We start from the raw sequence: 26,422 nt of genomic DNA on the forward strand, positions 1-26,422 counted from the left end.
CAATCTCTGCTCACTGCAACCTCCACCTTCCGGGTTCAAGTGATTCTCCTGCCTCAGCCTTCCGAGTAGCTGGGATTACAGGCACCACAATTGGCTAATTTTTTATATTTTTAGTAGAGATGGGTTTTTGCCATGTTGGCCATGTTGGTCTCGAACTCCTGACCTCAGGTGATCTACCCGCTTCAGCCTCCCAAAGTGCTAGGATTACAGGAGTGAGCCACCGCTTCCAGCCTGCAAATGTCTTTAAAGACAGCATGTTTCAGAGGCTGTAGCGGTGCCCTGTGAATGTGCCAAATCTCGCAGTCCCAGGAGCTCTGAGGGGCAGGCCAGGCTCCTTGCCAGGCTGATGGTACTAAAACCCTGCTCTCCAAGACATAACCTGATGGCCCTGCAAGATGTCTTAATCGACTGTGGACCGTGAGAGTCTGCATCTCATTTTAATTAAGACAGGAAAAGAAAGAACAAAAGAGCAACTCCCAGGTTATAGAGAAACTGGATTTTAGTATAATATTCAAGTGTGGCATTGTTGATAATAACAAACATTTCCCCTCCCAAATGGTGAACACTTGCACTGCCTATTATACAAAAATTCAACCACCCTTTCTGTTCCCCCCCATCTCCTCCCCAGTGACCCCCCTCTCATGCGGCCTCCTGAGACTGGCCAGTGGTGAATGGCACTTTCAGGGGCATGAGACTCCACGTGAGTGGGACTCAGGTGGGCTCCCTCTCCACGTGGGAGCTGGAGAAGCCACCCTAGTACCAGCTGAAAGTGTTTGTGGTGTCCCTGCCGCTAAGGTAGAGGCCACCTCTGAACTGGTCTCGGGGTGTGAGCCGCTGCTGGTAGTGGGCTCTGCCCTGAGGGCCTGGTGGCTGGTCGGAAGGGCAGGCACACACGGGTACCTCCCCCAGGGACTCAGACCACCTGCCCACCACAGCCCCTGCACTGTGTGCTGCAGGCATGTGCTGAGTGCCTGGTCAATCGCCAGGGCCCTATTGATCCCAGTCTCCTGAGAGATGATTTCGTGTCACTCCACAGAGGGGGAAACTGAGGCCCAGAGAAGTAAGATGACTCTCCCCAGTCACAGGGCTGGTCAGCAGTAGGGTTGGAGGCTAGTCCCTTGCTGTCTGACTCCCTGAGCCCATCCATAGCCCAAGGCAGCCAACCTCTGCCCGCCCTGGTTCAGGCCCTGACTGGCCCCTGTGGTGGGTGATGTCTGTCTTCCTGGCCTTTGTGCTCCCAGCCAACTGGGAGGGAGCCGCCAGCTGGCATGACAGGTTGTAGCTACGGACAGAAGGGTGGCTGTGAGGCTACCAGGAGTCTCACCAGGGCCCCCTCCCAGGGCCTGTCCAGAGTGAGGTCTGGGTGTCCCAGGCATTGCCAGACCATAGGGTCTGATGCTGACCAAGAGGACACAGCCACAGGCTTTCCGAGGCGGGCCCCCAGGGAGAATACAATCCTACTGTCCCAATTCCTGCCCTGGCCTTACACAGTCTCACCAAGCTGCTTCATGGTCCCAAACCAGGACCTAAGTGCTGCTTGGGCCCGAGGTTGTAATTATTTGCAGCCAACTGGAACAGCGGACCTTCTTGGTTACTTTGCATTCCTGGGGCTAGAGGGAAAAACGGGGTGGTGACAGGGCCTGGACAGGGATGCCGGAGGGGCCCGGTGGGGGTGCTGGATGGGGTGATGGCCAGTCTTTGCTCATAGGAAACCCCCTCGTCTTCTCCAGTCCTGTCCAGACCCCACCTGTTCTCAGAGCTGGCTCAAACAGCCACTCCTCCAGGAAGGTGTCCTTGGTTTCAACCTGGTACTCCCACCCGCCAGTCTTCCTGGAGCGTCTCCTCCTTCCCTCTGTATCCCCATAAATCTAAGATGAGGGGGATGGATCTGCCCACTGCTGCTCACCTTATGACTCTTGCGAGGTTGATCAGTCTCCCCTGGAAAGCCGACAACTGAAGTCCATCAGAAAGGGTCCTCTGGCCCAGAGCCAGCCCCTGCCCACCCCTGTCATACTGCACCCAGGATGCAAGACCCAGGTCAGGTCTGGGTGACAGGAGGGCGATAAAGGGTCTGAGGCTCAGGGGCCTTCTAGCCTAACCTCTCTGGAGACAGTTGGGGAAACTGAGATTCCAAGCAGGAAGGTATGACTCCGAGAGACTATTCTCATTAACCTGGAACATATTTGCAAGCTGTTAGGCATAGGAAATCTGTCACAGGTAAGAGAAATGCTTTTTGAGGGCATGAGAGACAGCAGGGTTGTGACAATATTGAAGCACCACTGTGCAGGTTCATCAGTTGCCACCACCGGGAGCCCCCTGAGAGCCATTGCAGATGCATGGCCCTCCCCTGCAACTCCTGGACCTCCCCATGGTCTGGCGCCTAAAGGGTTATGCCTCATGGCGGGAAACAGGGCCCTCAGGACGCCCTGCCCACTCCAAGGTCTGCCTCTGCTCTGATTGGTCACTGACATTCAGATTGTCACTCAAATATAAGGACGTTAGCAGAAAGACTCATTCAATGCAAGTGGGCTCAGACACAGAAGGGAATTGGGTTGCAAAAAGCCCCTTTTGTTTCTTTTATTTTATTTTGGAAAAAACTTTTATTGTGAATATTCACATATATATATATTAAAAAATTCAATCATCGCAAAAGGATAGACAATGAACAAATGAATTCCCCTTCCACTCCAGATTCCCACCCCAGATCCAGACCTCCTGAGCCCACTTAACGATCTCATCACAGAGATTCTTTGTTTATTTTATTATTGATCTGACTTCTTTGAGTTTCATTTTCTCGATTCATTATGGGATCTGACTTTCGAGTTTACTTTCTCGACCTTTATGGGATCTGACTTTGAGTTTACTTTATCTTTATTACAGATCTATTCTGAGTTTATTTTCTTTATTCATTAATACGGGATTCCTTCTGTTTCATTTCTTTAACTATCTTTATTACGATCTGACTTTCCGGAGTTTTATTTTAATCTATTTTAGCGATCCAGACCTCCTGAGCCCACTTCCCCCATCTCATCACGGATCCAGACCTCCTGAGCCCACTTAACCATCTCATCACGGATCCAGACCTCCTGAGCCCACTTTCCCGATCTCATCACCAGTGATTTCTTGGGCTCTGCATTCGTTTTCTATTGCTGCTGCAACAAACAGCTACAGACTCAGTGGCTTCCATTTCTGTCTTACAGTTCTGGTTACCAGAAGTCCTAAGAGGATCTCACCCAGCTAAAGTCAAGGTGCTGGTAGGGCTGTGTCCCTTCTGGAGGTTCAAGGGAAGAATCAGGTCCCTGCCTTCTCCAGCTTCTAGGGGCTCCAGCATCTAAATTTGTGGCCTCTTTCCTCCATCCTCAAAGCCAGCAACAGCAGGCAAAGTCCTCACCCATCACGCATCACTCTCCCTTCTGCCTCCTTCAACTCTTTGTTTTATATTTAGGGGGAACGAGTACAGGATTCCTTCATAGTCAAAAAGCTCCTTATAGAGAAGCTTGGAACTTTCAGTACAGCTTTGTCTTTTTTGCCATTTTAATTTTCCATTTAATTTAAGTGTATTCTCTCATTTGACCTTCATACTCTGTGGAGAAATATTTCTATTTCAGCTTGTATTGATAGACTGCTCCCACACAGCCCCCACATCACCCAACCACCCAGCAGAGATCCTCATTCACATGAAACAGATAGAGAAACTGAGGCCCAGGGAGGCTAAGAGTCCTGCCAGGATTATTCACCTTCCAAGGTAAGGAGCCAGTTCCAGACCCGGGTTTGTGCAGCTCCAAGCTCCCCCGTCTTTCTACGATGGTAGATTTAGACTACAGCCATCTGGCAAGTGTGGTCAATGGCCAAGTTGGATTTAGATGATATTCTCTATAAATCTATTCTCCTCTCCCGTGTAAGCAAGGCAAAGCACTCCAGGCCATGGGGAGTCCCTGAAGACTCAAACTGCAGTGGCCACATCAGGAGGTTGCAGGTTGACCAGAACTCACCGACACAGCAGGAGAACAGCTTGGAACCTGCACCCCAGCCAAGACCCAGTGCCTCGGACTGGGGGAGAAAACATGCAGCCGTTCCTCTCTCTCTCTGCTGTCTAGAGGGGATTCTGGCTTTTCCTGCCAGAGCCACCCCTTTCCCTCCTCTTAAAGTTAATGGTGGTTTTTTAAGGAAAGGGAGAAGAGAAGTGCATGGTGTGATAGGGCAGGAAGAGAAGAAAACGGAGGAGAGGAGGGGACTTTCCCATGAGCAGGCAGAAGAAGAAAAGGCAGCTGTGGTGTGTGATGGACATGGATGCAGAGGTGTCCAGTGTGGGGTCAGCCCTAGAGGAGAGACAGAGATAGAGACAGACAATGAGAGAGTCCTGACCTTTATGATTAACATGGAATCTGCCTGCAAATGCTGTTTAGGGCCATCGCCTCTTCCTGTGCTGCTATTTTTGAGAATGATGCTCCTGAGCCCCATGACCCAGTCAAGCTTGATGTCCCCTTGAGCCAGATTCAGTGTTGGGAGTCCAGTGTGACCTGCTGCATTGAGAACAGGGCAGATCTTGACCCCAATATAGGGGCTGGATATGAACAGGCAACAACTGCATTTCTGAGTCAGAAAGACTTGGTTAATTGTTAATTGCTTAGGCAAGTAATTTAATTTTGTTGAGTCAGATTCCTCAGCTATAAAATGCAGATGACAATACTTATTCCTCTGGGTTGTGGGGAAAATGGAGATTCTAAGCACGATGTCTATTTCTCAGAAAGCTACCAATTTGGTGGCTTATTTTCCTTTCTACCTTCACAAGTGGCTATCCCGGCCACCCAAACAGACCCTGGACTCTCAAGTGGATGGGGTCCCGTTTGCACAGGGCATAAACTAACAGTCTGCATTAAGTCTATACTTACCACTTAGTGAGCATTATGTCCCCTCAGGGGCCTATTTGGGCACCCATCTCTTCTGCAGCACCTTTCCTCCCCACTGCTGGGTCTGCACACCACCCCCTTCTTGGGTAAAGCCTCTGATCAGTGATGACCTTGGTATGGTGGTGATGGTCAGTCTTGGCATCAAATGAGCTAGGTTATATCATCAGTTATTCAATAAAACACTCATCTAGGTGTCAACGTGAAAGTATTTTGTGACATTGTTATGTACATGTTGTTACAAATGTTCATGATGTGTTTACTACAGCATAGAATTTTCCTGGGGGCCAGCCTGAAGTCTGTCCCACAGGTCATAGCCATGTTACACACAGTCACAGGGGCCAATAGATTAAGTTCTTTTCTCTTCCTTGAGAACTAAAAGTAAAATCCTAAGCCCCCCATCCGACTTAACAGACCCCCTCTTGGCCAACGAACCTCAAATAAATCTTAAAATTGAGTTCTTGGCCATGACAGGACAGGAGGTCAGACATACTTCCCTGTACGTCCCTCCCTCTTATGGTTTAGACTCAACAACTGAAAAGCATTAATGTTAAAATAGAGACTGTGAGACTGACAGAACAGACTCTTTGTGGCAATAAGACCCCAAATTATAAACAGGACCTAGGGCCATGCCAGGCAAGGGTTAAGTCTTGCACCCTACCCTTAACGAATGAACTAGGTTCTAACTACCACATGGTTTTTATTTTTCTCTAGCAGCCAAGCAAGCACTGGCCGTGAGAGAAGCAGGATTAAAACAATTACAACTCACCCAGTTCACAGGCGCTGAGTAACTGACCTCCTGCCCCACCAACCTTAACAACAGCTTTCAGTGGACAAGGGACTGATTTCAGTAACTTCCTCCTAATAAGAGACCATCCTCCAAGGACTGGTTCTGGCCAGTTTTAGAGGCTGTGCCTTTACAGAGGCTGTGTACCTTCATGTCCCTGCTTCACTTTTTGATGTGTAGGGCCTAATTATAATACATTTAAATGTCAAGTCTCCACCCCAGAATGAACATGCATGTTTATTGAATACGCATGTGTTAGAACCTCTTTTATGAGTATTCTCATTAAAATGATATAGCTTCTCCGATATCCTGTTGAATATGTATATGTAGCCAACTCATTCGGCTCAAATTCCTGTCCTCTCCTTCCCTCCCTGGAAGTGCCTGCCTCTGGCCTTGGCTGTAGGCCACACTTCCCAGCCTGTCATAATGGCCACCTTGCAGGCTGCAAACCTTTATAAGAAATAAAAGTCTCTTTTCTAAATTTATAAATTGTGTGATTTTTCAGTTGACAATCTCTTTCTATACACACACACACACACACACACACACACACGCAATTTATATAGAAAGAAATCTGGAAAGTAACTGTGGGAATGGATATTAAGTGTGTGGCACAATGGCAGAAGTAACATAAAGTTGGATTAGGCTAAATGTATTAATGTGGGCCCACTAAATAGATTCTGGATTCAGGGTTGCAGGTCAAAGCTCTCGAAAGGGCTCCAAGGGTTGGTTTGATCAGTTACTTGGTTGGTTGCCTGGTTGGTTGGTTGGTGCTTGATTGGTTGCTTCATGGCTTGCTTGGCTATTTGGTTGGTTTGTTGCTTGCTTGCTTGCTTGTTTGGTTGGTTTGTTGCTTGCTTACTTGCTTTCTTGGTTGGTTGGTCGGTTTGTGGCTTGCTTGCTTGCTTGCTTGCTTGTTGGTTGATTTGTTGGCTGTTTGCTTGTTTCTTTGGTTGCTTGGTTGGTTGGCTGAAACAGAATCAGAGTTTACCTAAGGTACACAAAGTTGAGATGCCACAACTTCCTTGGTTTATGTGCACAGGAAGGTTGTGCACATAACTTTCCTGTGCACATGAGGAAGATTGGATTTATTATGTCAGACCTGCTCACTCACACTGGAGGGTTTAGAGAACATACTTCTCACAACGATCACGAGAAAGAATATTGTGAGAGGAGCCCAGTATCCTGGAAGAGCTTTGAGCTTGGGCTCTCAGTAGGCAAAATGTTACAGCAGGAACTGCTGCTACTGGACTGGGATCTTTAAATAAAACGAGGATAATTGAATCCTGGGGTGGCAGGGAACATGAGCTGTCCTTAATCATCAAAGATGAGGTAAGTGTGATCACCACAGTGGAAAGCAGTGTTAAAGCAGCAGTCAGAATGGTTTGACTCACAGAAACCCACAACATTGTGCAGTCCACGGTATCCACAGGGGAGAGCTAATGGGCTGTACCAAAGTCTTACTTGTTCTTTAAAAAATGAAGAATTCTAGGTCAACTGAATAGAAGACTAACTCAAATTAATGACACACAGATCTAAAACCCTCAGTCAATTCCCAGACTTGAGCCAGTTCACAGGCTCACAACCCCTTAAGTGAAGGGGAGGCTGGGTGATCTTGGGGAAGTACGTTGCCACATTGCCAAAATTTTACATTGTTAATCTTTCTCTCAGTCTTCCCCAAAGGGACCTACAGCCTTCTGCCAGAATGACTGTGACTTGGGGGAAAAAAAAAATTCTCAGATATTTGGGGAATTACTGGACACTCGCTCTGATTTGGCAGGAATTCCAGAGGCCAAAAACATCACTGTGGTCCACCGGAGTAGGGACTTATGGAGGTCACCTGGTGGATGGAGTGTTAGCTCATGTCTGTATCACAGTGGATCCAATGTGTTCCTGAATCCACCCTGTGGTTGGAATAGACACATACTCAGCAACTTTCAGCATCCCTACGTTCGTTGTCTCACCTATGGATGGAGGACGATTATGATAGGAAAACCCAATTATAAGGCACTAGGACTGGTTCAACCTAGTAAAATAGTAAATCAAAAGCAAGAGTGCATTGAGTGCTATGTAAATGTGGCCTTGGTGGAGAAGGATTTCAATAATCAAGCAGATAGGATGACCTGTTGTGTGGACACCACTCAGCTTCTTTCCCCAGCCACCCCTGTCATTGCTCAATGGGCTCATGGATACAGTGGCCATGGTGGCGGGGTCGGAGGTGATGCCTGGGCTCTGCAACATGGACTTCCACTCCCAAGGAAACCTGGCTGTGGCTCTGAACCACTTCCATCATAGAAGGGGCAGGGTCTCGTTCTCACTGAAACAGACACTATGTACGAGAATTTCCCCTCCTACCCTCAATGTTCTTGTCACCATACAATTTACACCTGATAAATTGTACTTCATAAAAATTACACTACTGTCTAGACTTACAGAGTGCCTTATCCATCCTTGTGGTCTCCCACACAAATTGGTTCTCATCATCACTATTACCCCTAGTGACGCACTAGCAAAATTTTCATTTCCTGTCCTTCAATCTTATGCTCTGCTGGTCTAGAAGTCTTGGTCCCAAAAGGAGGATTGCATCCCACAGAATACAAAGAAATGATTCTACTGAACTGGAAGTTAAGATAATCCCTGTCCACTCTGAGCTCCTCATGCCTCTGAATAAACAGGCAAAGAAGGGAGCTACCATGCTGGCAGGGGTGGTTGATCCTGACTACCAAGGGGAAATTGCTTCTACTCCACAGTAGAAAAAAGAAAGAATACTTTTGGAATACAGGAGATCTTCTAAGGTGTCTTCAGTGCTACCTACTACCATGCCCTGTGATTAATTTAACAGAAAACTACAACAACTCAATTCAAGCACAGCTGCCAATGGCCCAATTCCTTCAGGAAGGCAGGTTTGGGTCATCATCCCATATAACGAACCAAGACCAACTGAGTTTCTTGCTGAAAGCTAAGGGAATACAGAATGGGTAGTACAAGAAGGTAGTTATAATTACCAACTAGGAACATGTGACCAGATACAAAAATGAGGACAGTAATTGTTATGACTTTGACAAAGGAGACAAGGCAATTCACTGGGCAGTAAATAGTCTTTTCAAAAATGTCCTGGGACACTAAAGCAATGACACACAGCTGGGATGTAGAACAAGTCCCTACATGTGAGTGCCCCCCCCTCCCCATGCAGATGGCTGTGGGCCTGCGGCACCCACACCTGGCCTTACTTGCCATTTATTTAGACTGGCAGATGCACCTCAGGGCATCCTGAATGGCCAGAGCACATAGTGCCCCATTTAGACACGACCCTCAATTACTGGGAAACAGTAGAAGGTAGACATCAACAGAAACGTGCATCCTGGTGGTTCTTCCCTTTGGCCACGTTTATGTCCAAAGTGGCAACCATAATCACAGAGTGGCAACTGAGGCCCTGGCTAAACACATGGCTGCAGCCTTTGTGATACTCATCATCCTTTTAATCTTCTCAATGAAGAAACCATCGAGTCAGGTGTGTTCCTCTGCAAAATTGTGTGACCCAGGACATATGACCTAAAATCACATAACTTCTGCCCAGGGTGGAACTTGTGCATTAATTAAAACAAAATGTTGTGTATATAGCCCTCACTACTCTCATAACATAATACAGGCTATGCTGGCTTTAGATAACCAGAGTCCAGTCATAGTCTTTGTCTTATGGTCCTATCACCTCATGGTTTAATCAAGTCCCAGACACATGGGGGAACTTTGTATCTAGTGTAATTGCAACTGCATTTACAATCCTTTGTTGTGGCTTATATTGCTGCTGGGTTGTTTGGCAGCAATGCTCTTCCCCAAAACTGGCCCCAGGGAAACCACAGAAAAACAGTGTGGTGAGAATTTGAGGGCCATTCAAAGGTATGCTGGGGTGCAGTGCAGGTTTGGCTTGTCCTGTCAGACAGCTACAACTCAAGCATCTTCTGAAAATGACTGTACGTTCCTTGGTGAATTTTTGTTCAGTGTTCCCAGCTGAACAAAAGGCTAATCCAAATGTTTACATCATACCTATAAGGAACACTTCAGCGCTGGCACATTCCTTGGATCAGAGGTCATGCAAGGAACCAAGCCCTTTTGTTTTGGGCTAGGTGGGGGTTTCTTGGTAGAGGTTGCTAAGTGGAGGTTGCTCTGGGAAGAATATCATATAACCTGCATGCGTTTGACAAACACGAGGGGATTTCTTGTCTCGCCTGCTGCTCCTGGGCTCCCTGTACATAAATTCCCTGAATAAAGCTTATGTTGCCAAAAAAAAAAGTCCTGGGACAGATTGATGTTCACATGTACAGACTGAAGTTAGTCCCCTCCCTCACACCATTTATAAAAGTTAACCCTAAATGGATCAAAGACCTAAATATAAGAGCCAAAAGTTTAGTACACGTAGGAGAAAATATGGGACTGAGACTTTGTGAGCTTGGGTTAGGCAATGATTTTATAGATATGATACCAAAACCACAAGTATAACAGAAAATATACATAAACTGTACTTTATAAAAATCACAAACATTCGTGTATCAAAGCAGACTTTCAAGAAAATGAAAAAATAATTACAATGTGAGATAAAATGTTTGCAAATCCTATATCTAAGAAGAGAATTGTTTAAGAATATGTTTGGGCCGAGCATGGTGGCTCACGTCTGTAATCCCAGCACTTTGGGAGACAGAGGTGGGTGGACTAACAAGGTCAGGAGATCGAGACCATCCTGGCCAACATGGTGAAACTCCGTCTCTACTAAAAATACAAAAATTAGCCGGGTGTGGTAGTGCACGCCTGTAGTCCCAGCTACTCAGGAGGCTGAGGCAGGAGAATCACTAGAACCCCAGAGGCAGAGGTTGCAATGAATCAAGATCATGCCATTGCACTCCAGCCTGGTGGCAGGGCAAGGCTCTGTCTCTCTCTCTCTCTCTCTCTCTCTCTCTATATATATATATATATATATATATATACACACACACACACACACATGTGTTTGAACATTTACTAGTCAATAGTAAAAAAGAAAATAACACAATTTTAAAATGGAGAGACAATCTGAATAGACATTTCTCCAAAGAAGATATACAAGCGGCCAATAAACACGCGAAAACATGCCCAATCTTATAACTCATTTAAACAGTGCAAATCAAAACCAATAAGAAAGCATTCCACATCCATCAGGAAGGCAATAACTAGAGAGACAGATAACAGTAAGTGTTTGTGAGAATGTGTAGCAATTGGACCCCTGGACATTGCTGGCAGGAATATAAAATGATGCTGTCCTTTGAAGAGCAGTCTGGCACTTCGTCAAAAACTGAAACACGGGGTTGCCATATAATACAGCAACTGCACTCCTAGATCTGGAGCAATGAAATCATGTGAAAAGCCTGTATGTGAATGCTCAGAGCAGCATTATTTACAATAGTCAAAAGGTAGAAACAACCTAAATCCCACAAACTGCAGAAGAGATAAAATATGGTGAAGGTAAGTAACAGAAGTCAAACCTAAAAAGTAACAAGCTACTGATACATGCCATGAACATGAATAAACTTTGCAGACTTTGATAGAAGCCAGTCACATAAGACCCAGTGTTGTGTGACTTCATTTATATGAATGGTCTAGAACAGGCAAATCCACAGACTGAAAGTGATTACGGATTTCCTAGGTCGGGGCAGATCGGGGAAATGGGCAGTGCCTGCTGATGGGCACACGGTTTCTTCTGAGGTGATGAATGTTCTAAAATGACGGTGATGGCTACACAACTCTGTGAATATACAAAAACCCCTTGCATGGTACACTTTAAATAGACGGGCTGGATAGCATGTAAAGTATATCTCAATAAAACTGCATAAAAATAAAGAGAAGCGCCCGGAAGTGCCGCCTTGGAGTCGGGGAGGAGAAGGCTGCCACGGCCGGGCCTGGAGCCTGAAGAGGAGTCGGCGTTGGCGGCTGCAGAGGCTGTGCGCCATATACACCCGCAGAACTTCTCAAGCTCTCTGCTTGAGACCCTCAATGGGCAGAAGCTGGGTGGGCACTTCAGCGACGTGACTGTGTGCATTCGTGAAGCTTCGCTGCGTGCACATCGCTGCGGCTGGCAGTCGGCTCGCCCTCCTTCCAAGACAAGCTGCTACTCGGCCACTCTGAGATCCGTGTACCTTCGGTGGTGCCCGTGCAGACGATGCGCCAGCTAGTCGAGTTCCTGTACGGCAGTTCACTCCTTGTGGCACAAGATGAAGCCCTGCAGGTGCACACGGCTTCGTCGGTGCTTCGCATACAGACAGTTATCACAAATGCACACAGATTATCGCAGGCGCTCGAGTCCCAAGCACCTCTGCACCCGCGCCCCTGCCCACCCCTGTGCCCCCGCCACGGGCACCTGCGCAGCTGCGTCCCCGCCGGCGCCACCTGCTGGCTGCGCACCCCCGGGGCACCCCTGTGCCGCGCACAGCTGTAAGCAGCGCCAGCCTGCGCGTTTGCAGCTGCCTGCGCCCCCCACACCTGCCAAATCCGAGGGGCTTGGTGCTGATCCCTCACTGTCCGCGGCCCCTGACGACCGAGGTGACAACGATGACGAAGAAACTGACGATGAGACCGATGGCGAGCACGGCGAAGGTGGCGGCCCGGGAGAGAGCCAGGCCCCTCATTCCTTCCCAGACTGTGCTGCCGGCTTCCTCACTGCTGCTGCTGACAGCTCGTGCGAGGAGTCCCCTGCACCCACTGGCCTCGCTGACTACAGTGGTGCGGGAGGGATTTTCTTCGGGGATCTGGGGCAGCAGAGGACGTATTTCCAGATGGCGCTGTCCCCGAAGGCTGTCCCACCGAGACCCCTGTCCAGCCCGACTGCATACTGGCTGGACCCCGCCCGCCTGGCGTGAAGACCTCAGGGCCGCCTGTCGCACCCTTCCCCTTTCACTTGGGAGCTCCCGGACCCCCCGCACCACTCCCTTCAGCACCATCCGGGCCAGCCCTGCCCCCTCACCCGCCTTCTACCCCACACTCCAACCCGAGGCAGTCCCCAGCACTCAGCTGTGGGAAGCCCCGTTTCCCTCTGCTGCTCCCACCACAGCCCCCTCAGGCACCTCTGCTCGCACTCCAGGTGCCGAGCCACCTGCTTATGAGTGCGGCCACTGTCCCAAGACGTTCAGCTCAGAGAAAAACTACACCAAGCACACGTTCATCCACTCGGGGGAGAAGCCGCACCAGTGCGCCGTGTGCTGGCGATCCTTCTTGCTGCGCGACTACCTGCTCAAGTACACGGTCACGCACACCGGCGTGCGCGCCTTCCAGTGCGCTGTCTGCGCCGAGCGCTTCACGCAGAAGAGTTCGCTCAATGTGCACATGCGCACTCACCGGCCAGAGCGCGCCCTGCCCCGCCTGTTGCAAGGTCTTCTCTCACCAGGAGCTGCTGGGGCGCCACCTGGCCGTGCACCCCGCGCCCTGGTGGGGCTGGGGCCTGGTCTCGCCCACTGTGGATCCGCGACCTCCCGCACAGTCGGCCACGCCCGCTGCAGGACCCGTGGTTCCCGCCCCTAGGCCACGGTCCCTCCTGAGAGCAAGTCTTCTTTTTCCCTTCACCCCTTTCTCCATACGCCCAAGTCCGCCTTACTCCTCTCCTCCACGTACTTGAACCTTCCAGGTGGTGCCGGGCTGGGGCTGGGCCTGAGCCTGGTTAGGGACCAGACCACCTCTGAGAACTAGACCATTTCCAGCCTAAACCGGGCGCTCAGGCCCTTGGACCCGGCCAGAGATTTGACTCCGGTTCGCGCCCCGCCCTCTGCTGGGGTGGGGGTGGGGACTGGGGCGGCTCCCCTGCTCAGGTGTCAGGCCGGGCGAGGTCCCTGTCTCCCTACCCAAAATATCACTCCCTCATGGGGCGCCTAAGGAGGCTCAAGTGGACCCATCATATATGGGGGCTGGTCCTCGGGACCCTCACTCTAATAGAGGACTGTACGCTATGGGGCCTAAACCATAAATGAATGAAGAAAGGGAAGGGAGGGAGGCAGGGAGGCAGGGAGGCAGGGAGGGAGGGAGGGTCTAGTTCACGAAGGAAGGAAGGAAAGAGGGAAGGAAGGAAAGAGGGAAGGAAGGGAGGGAGGGAGGGAGGGAGGGAGGAGAAAGAGTCTAGTTCACAGTCCCCTTGTGTTAGGTGTAGTCCTATGACCAGCTTTTGCCAAAGGGAGACAATGGACTAACGTGAGCCACTTCCAGAGCTGGCCCACAAAAGCCTCCAATGCCTTTCTCACACTCTCCCCTTCTACCGGTAGATGCAGGTGGGAGGAGGTCCCAGAGATGACCGAAGGCACCTGATGGAAAGATTCTGGGTTCCTGCATGGCCATGCAGAGGGGAGCAGCCTCTATCCTGAATGCCCAGCCAGCAAGCTCTGGTGGGCCCAAAATATGTGAAGTCAATGAAATCTGGGGGAGTCATCTGGTACTTCAGTACAATATAACTAATTCATCTGCTTAAAACCTTGGCCCGGGGCCGGACGCATTGGCTTGCCTGTAGTCCCAGCACTTTGAGAGGTCAAGGAAGGCAGATCACTTGAGGTCAAGAGTTCAAGACCAGCCTGGCCAACATGGTGAAACCCCATCTCTACTAAAAATATAAAAAATTAACCAGGTGTGGTGGTGGGTGCCGGTAATCCAAGCTACTCAGGAGGCTGAGGCAGGAGAATTGCTTATGTCCAGGAGGCAGAGGTTGCAGTGAGCCTAGATGGCGCCACTGCATTCCAGCCTGGGCGGCAGAGCGAGACTCCATCTCAAAAGAAAAAAGAAAAAAAACTTGGCCAGAGGCAGTGGCCCATGCCTGTAATTCGAGCACTTCGGGAGGCCATGGAGAATGGATCACCTGAGGTCAGGAGTTCGAGGCCAGCCTGGTCCACATGGCAAAACCCCATCTCTACTAAAAATACAAAAATTAGCTGGGCGTGGTGGCGAGTGCCTCTAATCCCAGCTACTCAGGAGGCTGAGGCAGGAGAATCACTTGAACCTTGGAGGTGGAGGTTGCAGTGAGCCGAGATTGCACCACTGCACTCCAGCCTGGGCAACAAGAGTGAAATTCCATCTCAAAAACAAAATAAGTAAAAACTTAACCACACTGCTAACTTAGCTAAGTATATTTCTAGACATTTAAACCCATTTTAACCCAGCCATTTTGTCTCAGAAAACTTTGTTCCTATGCTATATTTGATTCTGTGCTAAATAAAACATTTAAATCAGAATTATACCAATATTTAAATCTTTTTGTTAACAAAGTGTTTTCCAGCGCATTTTTTTTTAAAGCAGCTGAAACAGGCACTTGTTTATTTCCCCGGAAGGAGGTAGAATGGGGTCCTTGGGGAGTCTCTGTCCCAGCCTGGTGCCTTGGACAGGCAGATCTCACTTCCAGAAGAGCACATGCCAGGAAAGCAGCCAGCAGGGGTAGAGGCCCAGGGACAGCAGTGGGAAGAGCAGGGCACCTTAGGTGTGGTGCTCCAGCACACCCTGGGCCAGTACTGCAAGGAAGAGCTGCCAGCCTTCAGCCAGTGACAGTGGTGCCTCCTGCAGCTCCTGCCACAGGAATGGGTTGCCAAGGAGCGTGGCCGCCGGGCTTGTCAGCGCCAGCAGGGCAGTATAGAGGGTCCGGGGCTCATGAGGCTCGGCGAGCGTAGCAGCAGGCACCATAGTGGCAGCCAGCAAGAAGTCCAGTGAGAAACTGGTGAGGATGATGCAGCCCAGCTGCAGTGCTAGGCAGATCAGGGCTACCAGCTTCCGCACCATCCAGCCCCTGTCTGGGACCTGAGGGCTTACCACCCTCTGCTGGGGGAGGCAGGACACTGGGGCCAGGGACCCCCCCCGGGCTCCTCCAGGCCCGCTCCAGCCTCAGGCAGCTGCATCCACAGTTTCAGAGCCTTGAAACCAAGGACCAGGAGCAAGAAGTCAGTGGCAGGCAAGTAGAGGCCGATGGAGACGAAACGAGAGAGGGTGGGGAGCAGGTAGAGGAAGAACGGCTGGTGCAGGTGCTGCAGGAGGTGGTTGAGCTTGCAGAACATGCCCTCCAAAGCCTTGCCCACTGCCACCAGGTCATACTGGTACTGGCGGAAACTATTGATGCCACACAGGGTTAGGGCTTCCACACGGTAGCAGAAGAAGAGGCCATAGGAGTGGTGGGGGCAGCAGGAGGCCTGCCACAGAGCCATGAGCAGTAGTGTCTGCAGGTCCTGCAGCGGTCTGGCCAACAACATCCAGTCCTAGGGCTGCAGCTTACCCTGAAGCGTGCACAACAGGCCCCCTTTCTGGCAGAAGGTCTGGAAGAGATTGAGCAGGTCAAGGTTGGGCAGCTGTCCAGGGCAAATTTTATTCAGACATTTTAAAACCTTGATCCATTTTATAAAACTACAGGATAGAAACCCAATTATAACTCATCCACTTTTTTAATATATATATACAGAGTCTTGCTCTGTCACCCAGGCTGGAGTGCAGTGGCATCATCTCAACTCTCTGCAACCTCCACCTCCCGGGCTCAAGTCATTCTCCTGCCACAGCCTCCTTTGTAGCTGTTATTACAGGCATGCCTCACCTATGCCTGGCTACTTTTTGTATTATCAGTAGAGACAGGGTTTCACCATGTTGGCCAGGTGAGTCTTCAACTCCTGGTCTCAAGTGATCCACCTGCCTCGGCCTCCCAAAGTGCTGGAATTACAGATGTGAGCCACCAGGCCCAGCCTCTAGCTCATTGACTCTTATTTTTAATTCACCAGAACTATTTGTATCAGGATTATTGATTTTTTATTTAAATGACTTCATTTTGGGCCACATCAAAATTAACTGACTACAGATTCTGCTATTGTAAGTTTTCTTCAGGAATCAGTATTTCTTTAAGTCAACTTTTCTGGATCAAATTAAACACAACAAAATATTTTCCAAAATCTTTTTCTTCCAACAATTTTTAGTCATCGTAAGTTGTACCACATACAGTTTTAACCATTATCCATTTTGCATGCATTATTTGTATTATTAGTCTTCACTATGAGAATTAAAGTATCTCTAGTCAAAACGGTGGGGTCAAAGCATTCTACTTTTTTAGTTTACAGAGATTTAAATTAGTCTTAGCTTCTAGGAACATGCTGCTTGCCTAGACGTCTCCATAAACCCCTGTGCTGGCCTTGCCCCCATTGATGAAACAGAAGAGGATTTTCTCAGAGCTCCTTACAAATTACAGGCAGGTAGAAGCCAACACATTGCTTCCTATCGTCCTGCTTAGGCACTGAAAACAGCCGTCCTACTCACACATCCCGGCTAAGAGTCGTGACTTTTTCTCTCTCTTCAATGAATAAATACCAAGAAAAGAGAGTCTGTTTTAGACAAATAAATTCCCAATTTATCGAAGGGTAACTCAGTCCCTCCCCTTCATCTTGCAGTTCAGTGTAGGGAGACAACGCTGGTCTTCACGCGGGATTTTCATACTTCCCTCTTTCTTAAGAACAGAGGGCTCGGTTTTATCCTGGGCAGCAATTTGCCAAGCAAAAAGGCTACTGCTGCTAACTAACCTACCTTGTAGCTAAGGTGACCAGAACAAGTCCAGGCTAACTGGGCATGAGCAGAGGCACTGTGAGGGGCTCGGGGAAGCTGCTTGCCTGGAACTCACACAGCTGAGCGGGTCTCGGTCCTTCCTTCTCTCCTCTGCCTACCTCTGAAGCACAGCCCTCTGGGGTCCAGAGACAGCATTGAGGACAGAAGTCAGCTACTGAGACTCTGGGACAGCAGGACAGGTGCTGGCTGATGGCCATGGGGACAACCCAGGTCAGCATGGACAGCCACCTCCAGAGTTCTTTAACAGGAGAGAGAAAGCATTCTCTCTGGTCTATGCCACAACTGTTCTGAACTTTCTGCGTGTGTAGACAAATCTAACTCCAGCTGAGGTACTCACTTTTCCCTGAATCTCTGTGAGCTGGGACCAGTCCTGCCCTTCCCTGAGACACACGCTCCAAAAGAGCCAGGGGTGTAGGCGACTGGCATGATTATAAAGATCTGGGGCTCTCACCGGTCCCACATCCATGGCCACTTCTAGTAGTCACAGAGGTCCAGTTTCCTCTTGGGGAACTACTCCCTTCCCCCAAGTCCATGTGGTTAAGTAAGGTTGGCTTACTTCCTGGTTGCAGGAGACAGGAATCAGGGGACATGTGGGATACACGCTGGAGGAACCATTGGTACCGTGCAATGTGCTGTGCAGTGTGGCTCTGGTGCACCTGCCACCTGGGGCCCATGCAGACCCTGTGTGCACGTGTGGCCATGGACATGAGGCCCAGGCATCCCCCTCAAAGTCCACACATGTCCACTCATTAGGAGGCCCAAGGGCACCCAGAGCACATCCCATACACCCACCAAGTATGGAGGAGTCGGACAGGGTCCACGGTGAGGCCTCCATGTGCAGTTCCAGTCCAACCCCTCATTAGACACTTGGGAAACCCAGGCCCAGAGAGAGGAGGGGCTGGCCCAGGACACAGGACATGGGCAGAGTCCAGTTACCGCTTCCTAGGCCAGAGCTGAACCATATCCCATGGGGTTGTTTTGGGAATGGGAGCCCCTAAAATTCTGCAGATCCCCGCTCACTTTTCCCAGGAGAGGCTGTTTCCTCTCAGCATCCCCACAGGTGCATACCCACAGGCGCACACAAGCTGACATCACAAGGGATGACTAAGGGTGGGGTGGGAGGAGAAGCGGATCCTGGGGAGGTAACAAAGGGAAAGAAGAAAGAGGCTGAGGCAGCTCTGCTACAGACAGCAGTATCCAGTCACCAGCACCATGACCAGGGCCCATAGCATGGGAAAGGAAGAGATGCCAAGAGGCCAGGCTGGGGGATCCCTAAGGTCCCCGGGGTCGGCCTGGTCTGGTGCCACCTCCAGGGCAGTCAGGGGAGAGCGGGGCCTGGAGTCCTGTGTCCACTGCTCTGGGCAGCTTCCACCAGGATGAGCTCCCTCGACTGAAGGGGCTACAAGAGAGAAGTCCTCAGTTTCCTTCTCCACATACTGAGGTGCTGGGCGTGGGTCACCCCAAGACTCCCACAGGCTCAGAAAGCCTCCGTTGCCCCAGCTCTCCATAGATGACCCGCTGTGCTCCGAGGTTCTTAGAAAATGCTTTCTACCCTTGGAGGTCCTTCTGAGCAGAGGAAGGCAGGGCAGTTGGTGTCCTGAGACTTGGAGCGGCGCAGGACATGGCAGAGCATGGACCGTGCATCCCTGGACAAGAGCAAAGACGCCAGTGTAGGAGGCTCGGGTCCTCCTACTATGGAAGTGGAGCTGGGGCCACCTCCCTGGATGTGGTGAGGAGGCCTTGGAAGTGTCTGGACCCCGGGACAGTGCTGGCAGTAGGGGTAAGAAGGGTTTCTGATATTTCTCTCAATCCTCTTGGATTTTTGCTGCCTGGGATGCAGGAGAGTGGATTTGCCTTGCAAGTTCTGTGTCGTGGTTTTCCTTCTTTGGATGCAGTGCTAGCTCTGGCCACCAGGTGGAGACATGTGCCCACTGTGTTCTACGGGAGCACCTGAGCCAGGGAAGAGCCAGGGGTCATTCAGGCCATTCCCCGCCTCCAACCTGACCTTCTTCTCCTATTGTCAGCATCCATCTCCACAGTCCGAGCTGGTCCGTGGTAGGATGTGGGAGCGAGGGGCTCCAGATCCTCCCATTTACTCATTCAGTCATGATGCCCAGAGCACTTACCTTGTTCTAGGGCCTGAGTTAAGCCTGGGTGCCCCCGTGAAAAAGACAGACATGGTATGGTCCCTGCCCTCTGGGAAGGCACCATCTGGAGGGGGAGAGGGACCAAACCACAAAACATGTAAGTGGGGAAATGAGCAAGTGCTGTGTCGAAGTAAAGCAACTGCTGCAGGGGAGGCTGGGGGCCACTTCTTGGTGAGGGGATCTGAAAAGGCCTCCCTGAGGTGACATTCATGCCATGAGCAGAACGATAAGAGGCAGCCGGCCCTGCAGACCTTTCCAGCACAGTGTGGGGAGGTGAAACTGTGCAGGGGCTCCAGGGCAGATGAGTTTGTCCAGAAAGAAGCTTAGAAAGGGTGACAGTGTGGCTGGAGGGAGCTGGGGGCAGAGCAGGGGAGGGAGGGAAGGGTGGAGCAGATCCTGGGCCAGGTCTGCTGTATGAGGGCCCCACTGCTGTGTGGAAACACTGCCCCACCCATAGCTGCCCATAACAACAGGCACTCACCATCTCTGGTTTCCACAGGAGGCCCAGGCCCAGCCCAGCTCAACAGGGTGCTCTACCACACGGTCTCTCAGGGGGCTGGGCTGAGGTCTCCTCTGAGACTCAACTGGGGCAGGATCCACCTTCAAGCTCATTCATGGGGCTATTGGAAGGATTCCATGTGGACTGAAGGGCCAGGTTCCCCTCTGTTGTCCTCTCTGGGTCCTAAGCCACAGGAGCCTCCCCTGAGGATAGTTCCTAACAGAGCAGCTGCTCCCCAGAGCCAGGGCTCAGAGAGAGGAAGGGGGAAAGAGAGAGGAGGCGAAGAGAGGGAGAGAGGGGGGAAGAGAGAGCTGAGAAGATCTGGGAAAATGTCAGCCATGGTTGCTAACAACTAAACCTGGGAGGAGGCCGGGCGCGGTGGCTCAAGCCTGTAATCCCAGCACTTTGGGAGGCCGAGGCGGGTGGATCACGAGGTCAGGAGATCGAGACTATCCTGGCTAACATGGTGAAACCCCGTCTCTACTAAAAATACAAAAAACTAGCTGGGCGAGGTGGCGGGCGCCTGTAGTCCCAGCTACTTGGGAGGCTGAGGCGGGAGAATGGCGTGAACCCGGGAGGCGGAGCTTGCAGTGAGCCCAGATCACGCCACTGCACTCCAGCCTGGGAGACACAGCGAGACTCCGTCTCAAAAAAAAAAAAAAAAACAAACCTGGGAGGAGATATCCCATCACTTTTGCCACATTCTGTGATTAGAACAGGGTCTAGTGCACACTCCGGGCAGGGCGTTGCACAAGGATGTGTATCTCAGGGGTGTGGATCACAGGGAGCCATTAGGGAGGCTGCCTACTACATAGGCAAGAAAGGTACTTGGGTTTGAATCTGGATATAAAGAGAAGCCACTGGAAGGATCAACGGAGGAAGATAATATATGAAGTCATTTAACTTCAACACTTTCATGGTGCAGACAGAGAAATGAGGCCAGAAGGAGAAATGACATTTCCAAGGTCACGTGGCAGCAATCCAGGCCTTCCACAGGCGTTGTGGGGAGGCGGCGCTGCACATATGGAGATGTCATGGGGTACGAGGCTGAGCAGTCAGCACCCCTGGGGAGCATTTGGGGTCCTCTTATCAGGTAAATTTGGGATAAATCTGTTTTCTGACCTAAGTCCTACTTGCACAGCGTATTGACTTTGTGAAAATTCATCGCCTTGTCTGTTTCATTTGTGCATTCTATTTTTTTATTTAATACCAGAAAATTAGAAAAAGACTTCTGAGAAATCTTGAAACCTCCAAACATGTGGTTTGACCCTCTATCTCTAAGGACGGGAGGGAAACTCTGCCAATGTCTGGGTTGTAGGTGGAGTAAAAAAAACTTGTAAGTTTGATGGAAAACAGGTAGTCCCAGACCAGGATGGAGGGATCTAGGTGCTAGGAGGAGTGGGTCTGCCCGGATGGGCCCAGAGCAGTTTCCTCCCCCAGTGCTGTGATTCGGGCCTGGAATTCAACACCCATTTTGAGTGTTCTCTGGGCCTGTAGGTGAGGCAGCAGCACACTTTAGATGACTAGAGGGTGGCTTCTCCTGCATTTGGTGAGCCTGGGGCTTTGGACGCCTCTTCCGTTATTTGCGTGGGGCGCACACAACTGAACGCAACTGCATTCAGTTCATCCAAAGTCACCAATACGCAACAAAGACAGAGACATCCATCTGGTAAAGGAGCCCTAAGCCCAGCCCACTAAAAGAGTCTTGGTTTCCTTTGCTTTCTTTTCACTTTTCTAAATCAATTATTAGCTCAGAGAGATGACCCCCCTCCCGCCCCCCAGGGTAGAAAGTCACAGGAGAGAGGAGAACATCAGTCTAGAGGAACAGGTTGGGCAGGGCAGGAGGTGGAGGGCAGACCGGGGCTTCTCTCCAGTCTCTCCTGGATGCCAGGCTAAACCCCTACACACTCTGCTTTTGGGGCCATGGACTGGCTTGTTGTGAGTGCTCCAGGCAGCCCAGGAGAGTATCCCCCCAGCCCCTGTTCATCAGCTGCCTTCCCTTCCCAGGTGAATCTGCACCAGGCCTGTCATCTCCTCTAAGGCCAGCCTTGTCTGAACTGCTTTTATGCACAACTCAATTCTAACACTTACTAAACAGAGTTGGTGCAGACCCCACAGGTTAAGGGCTCAGCCCCATAAGGCTGCCCTCACTTTGGACACAAGCCCCAGGCCTCTCGTACTTCTGACTGTCCAGCCATCAAGGGAGGGTTTGCATAACCCCGTCTCCAGGCTCCATGGTTTGCTGGAATGATGCAGAGAACTCAGGAAAGCATTCAGCTTCCTATCACTGGTTATTACAAGGGACACTACCCCGGAACAGCCAAGAAGAACAGATGCACAGGGCACTGTGGTGGGGGGTGCACAGAGCTCCCACACGCACCCTCCCAGCACCTCCCTGTGGTCACCAACCTGGGAGCTCTCAGAACCCAGTTGCTTGGGGGCTTTATGGGGGTTCCATCATGTGGCATGATTTATTACATCACTGGCCACAGGTGACTCACTCAATCTCCAGCCCTCTTCTCTCCCTGGGGGTGCAGAGGTGGGACAGACCGTTTCAACCGTCTGATCGTGTGAGTGGCCTTTCTGGTGACCGGGGCCACACTGAAGCTTCCTAGGGGCCTACCAAGAGTCACCGCAGAACAAAAGGAGCTCCTGTCACCCCTACAGGTCTCAGAAAACTGCAAGGGTTTAGGAACTCTACGGTGCCAGAGACTGGGGACACAGACCAGACACATGCTTGTAATATCACAAAATCACACTGTGAGAGCGAGACTGAGCCTCTAGGAGACTCTGAGGAGACACTGATCAATCCCAGGATGAACGCACACTCGGCCCTCACGGTCCATGGGGGACTGACTCCAGACCCCCAAGGACACCAAAATCCACAGAGGTTCAATCAAGTCTCTGATAGAAAATGGTGTAGCATTTGCTTATGACCTGAGCATATCTTCCTGTGTACTCTCAATCATCTCTGGATTCCTTATAACACCTAACATAGTGTCAATGCTATGTACTGCTATATGGGGAGCTGGAGAAGACACAGCTCTTTCCCATCACCTTTGAGGTCCAGTGAGCCATCACGCCCCTGATCTCCTCACCCAGGGCCTGCACCCTCCCACAGATCGGTGCAGGGCCCAGGCCACCTGACATCAGAGCTGCTGTGGGCAAAGAGCTATGAAACCAGAGGAACATACCAGCGTCCTAACAGAGACACCTGGGCTCACGGGCAGGGTAGATACATGGAAGGAAATTCCACCTGGGAGGAACTTGAGGACAAGTAGAGCTGAAAGGTAGAGCAGAGGGGCCTGAGACAGGATCACGTGCCTTGAGATCTGTGAGATTGCGGGCCATGCCATGGTTTTAAGCAATCCCACTCTTTTAATCCCCAGGAAAGACAGCACAGCCCTGGACACCCCTAAGCCGTGTCTGAGGCCCATGTCCTCCTCCACAGTCACCAGAAGGGTCTTTGCACAAATACAGAACATCAGTCAGTTCTTACGACACCACATCCTCCAAACAGGATGGCCTCTGATTCTCACAATCAAAGACACTTATTCTTCCCAAATATATTTGTTCCTTACAAAAGAGAAGGCATCATCTGTCTGTGCCCTATGGGGGAAGGTCTGGCTCTTCCAGGAGCCTGGGCTTAGGGAAAGGAATAGGTCAGCTGGCCGTGGCCTCTAGGAAGGGAAAGAATCAGAGAGAGAGGATAACAGTAGCTTGCAGCCTTGCCATCGTCCTGTTTCACTCACTTGCATTTGTGAAGTTATCTCATTTAAAAATTTTTTATTTATTTATTTATTTATTTATTTATTTATTTATTTATTTTTTGAGACGGAGTCTCACTCGGTCACCCAGGCTGGAGTGCAGTGGTGCAATCTCGGCTCACTGCAACCTCCACCTCCCCAGTTCAATGGATTCTCCTGCCTCAGCCTCCCGAGTAGCTAGAATTACAGGCGCCCGCCATCACACCCGGCTGATTTTTGTATTTTTAATAGAGACGAGGTTTCACGATGTTGGCCAGGCTGGTCTTCAACTCCTCACCTCAGGTGATCCACCCACCTCGGCCTCCCAAATTGCTGGGATTACAGGTGTAAGCCACCACGCCCAGCCTTTTATTTATTTATTTATTTATTCATTCATTAATTCATTCATTTTGAGACGCAGTTTTGCTCTTGTTGCCTAGGCTGGAGTGCATTGGGTGTGATCTCAGCTTACTGCAACCTCCACCTCCTGGGCTCAAGCGATTCTCCTGTCTCAGCCTCCAGTGTAGCTGGGATTTCAGGCGCCCACCACCACACCCAGTAAATTTTTGTATCTTTAGTGGAGATGGGGTTTCACCATGTTGGCTAGGCCAGTGTCAAACTCCTGACCTCAGGTGATCAACCTGCCTTAGCCTCCCAAGGTGCTGGAATTACAGGCATGAGCCACCGCACCTGGCCGAAAAATTGTTATTTTTAATAGACTGTCATTAGAAAGACAAAGCACAAACCCAATGAACAAATGTTCCGGGGCTCGTAAAAGTGAAAATGCTCAAAAAAGAACAAGCCCCATGCCCTGGGCCTCTCAGGCCTCCCCCATTGCCTGGAGATGCATTTGGCCCAAGGCGGAGTGGAGGAGGCTGTGAGCCTTAGGGGCCGAATCTCCCCACGGAGCATCCAGGGAGAGTGAAAGACAAGAGGCCTCGCATATCCCAAAAGTGGAACTTGAAGGTTCAGGGTGGGCAGCCCTGAGTTCAGAAGGGTGGGGAGAAATCCATGCCCCTGAATATCTTGGTGGGGCTCAGGTTTCCCTGTGCCTGAGACCCCACGCCCTTCCTGACATAAGCTGGGGGAGAGGCACTCCCTGCTTCACAAGCTTGGGGAGGGTGTCAGCTCCCACCAGCTCCCCTTGCCTGTCTCCATATGTGTGTGTGTCAAGGTTCTCCAAAGAAACAGAACCAATAGGATATATATAGAGACATATAGATAAGGGGAGATTTATTATGGGAACTGGCTCACACCATTATGGAGGCTGAGAAGTCTCACAATCTGCCATCTGCAAGCTGGAGACCCAGGAACGCCTGTGGCATAATTCAGGCTGAGTCTGAAGGTGTGAGGCCCAGGGAAGCCAACAATGTCATTCAGCATGAGGCCAAAGGCCTGAGGACAAGGTGAGGGTGGGCTGGGGAGGGAGACTCCAGTCCTCAAGGAAAGAGAGAGTCTGCTCTTCTTCTGCTGTCTTGCTCTGAGGGGCCCTTGTGGATGGGATGGGGCCCGCCCATGCTGGTGAGGGAGCTCTTCTCACTACGTCCACTGGTTCAAATGTTAATCTCTTCTAGAAACACCTCAAAAGCACACCCAGAAATCATGCGTTACCAGCTATCTGGGCATCTCATATCCCAGTCAAGCTGACAGTGAAATTAACCATCACACCACGTGGTACACTCTGGGGCAGCAGGGAGTACAGCAGTACAACTCCTCTGCACAGGGAGGTGGTGGGGACGGGCCAGGAGACCAGAACGGTCAGCACGGCTGTGTGGGCTTTGCTCATCTACCTCTGCCAAGTGAAAATGTTCCCAGATCCCCATCTTTTCTTCCCATGTCAGCCTGGGAGGATGCACGAGGCTTGGAGCCAGGAGCGCCAGGGCCTGGGCATGTGGGTAGGCACCTCAGCTCCTGGCTGCTAGACATTGTAGCCCTGCAACCTTGCTGAGCTTTGGTCAGGGTACCCTCTCTGCTCTCACTCACCCCAACAGGAGGTGGCCAAAGAGAGGCGGGCAGAGAAAGAGCTTGGCCAAGCAGCCTTGGAAAGGAATTTCTGTGTATCACTCGTGTTCTTCTCTCCACTAGAAAGGCATTTCCACATTGGAGTGGAAGGAAACCACTGTGCTACGGGAGAGAATGGATCCATACAAAAGAGCAGGGAGGAAGGGAGGAAATGCGCCAGGTGCCAGAATTTTGTGTCATTGAAGACACTTGCCAGTGTTCTGCTTTTGGGGGGTGCCCATTTTGACAGTTTTGCGAGTCAAAGAGCTGCCTGTGTTTTGGTTTTTACTGTGTGGCAGGCACTATGGAAGGGCATTAACACACACGGATGTGCTTCCTGCAGCAGAGCTGGAAACACCTCTCAAACACTACCTTCAAGAAAATTCAGTGTCGAGTAGCTTGAGTGTATTATCTAAGATCACATGTCCTGAAAGAATTGGGGTTCAATGCAGAATTCTGTATCATAAATTATAGGAGTGTATTTATATTTCACATTTTACATTTCTGGGTTTCTTTTTTTTTTTCATTTTTAACCATGCTTTCTACCTTGAACCACTTTCCCTTGGGATTTTTGGCCTTCATTACTTGGACACTTTTGATTTTTTTTTTTCTTCAGACAGGGTCTCACCCTGATGCCCAGGCTGGAGTACAGTGGCACAATCATGGCTCACTGCACCTTGACCTCCCGGGCTCAGGTGATCCTCCCACCTCAGCCTCCCAAGAAGCTAAGAATACAGGTGTGCATCACCATGTCT

General features: G+C 50.5%; 2 pseudogenes; one reads left to right on the forward strand and one right to left on the reverse strand.

Moving 5' to 3' along the window:
* Positions 1-382: 382 nt before the first annotated feature.
* LOC101006012 lies at positions 383-13,330 on the forward strand (annotated as a pseudogene).
* Positions 13,331-14,981: 1,651 nt separating this feature from the next.
* LOC101005663 lies at positions 14,982-19,374 on the reverse strand (annotated as a pseudogene).
* Between the last annotated feature and the right edge of the window lie 7,048 nt (positions 19,375-26,422).

The sequence above is a fragment of the Papio anubis genome, chromosome 14, assembly GCF_008728515.1.
Source record: "Papio anubis isolate 15944 chromosome 14, Panubis1.0, whole genome shotgun sequence".
Taxonomy (NCBI): domain Eukaryota; kingdom Metazoa; phylum Chordata; class Mammalia; order Primates; family Cercopithecidae; genus Papio; species Papio anubis.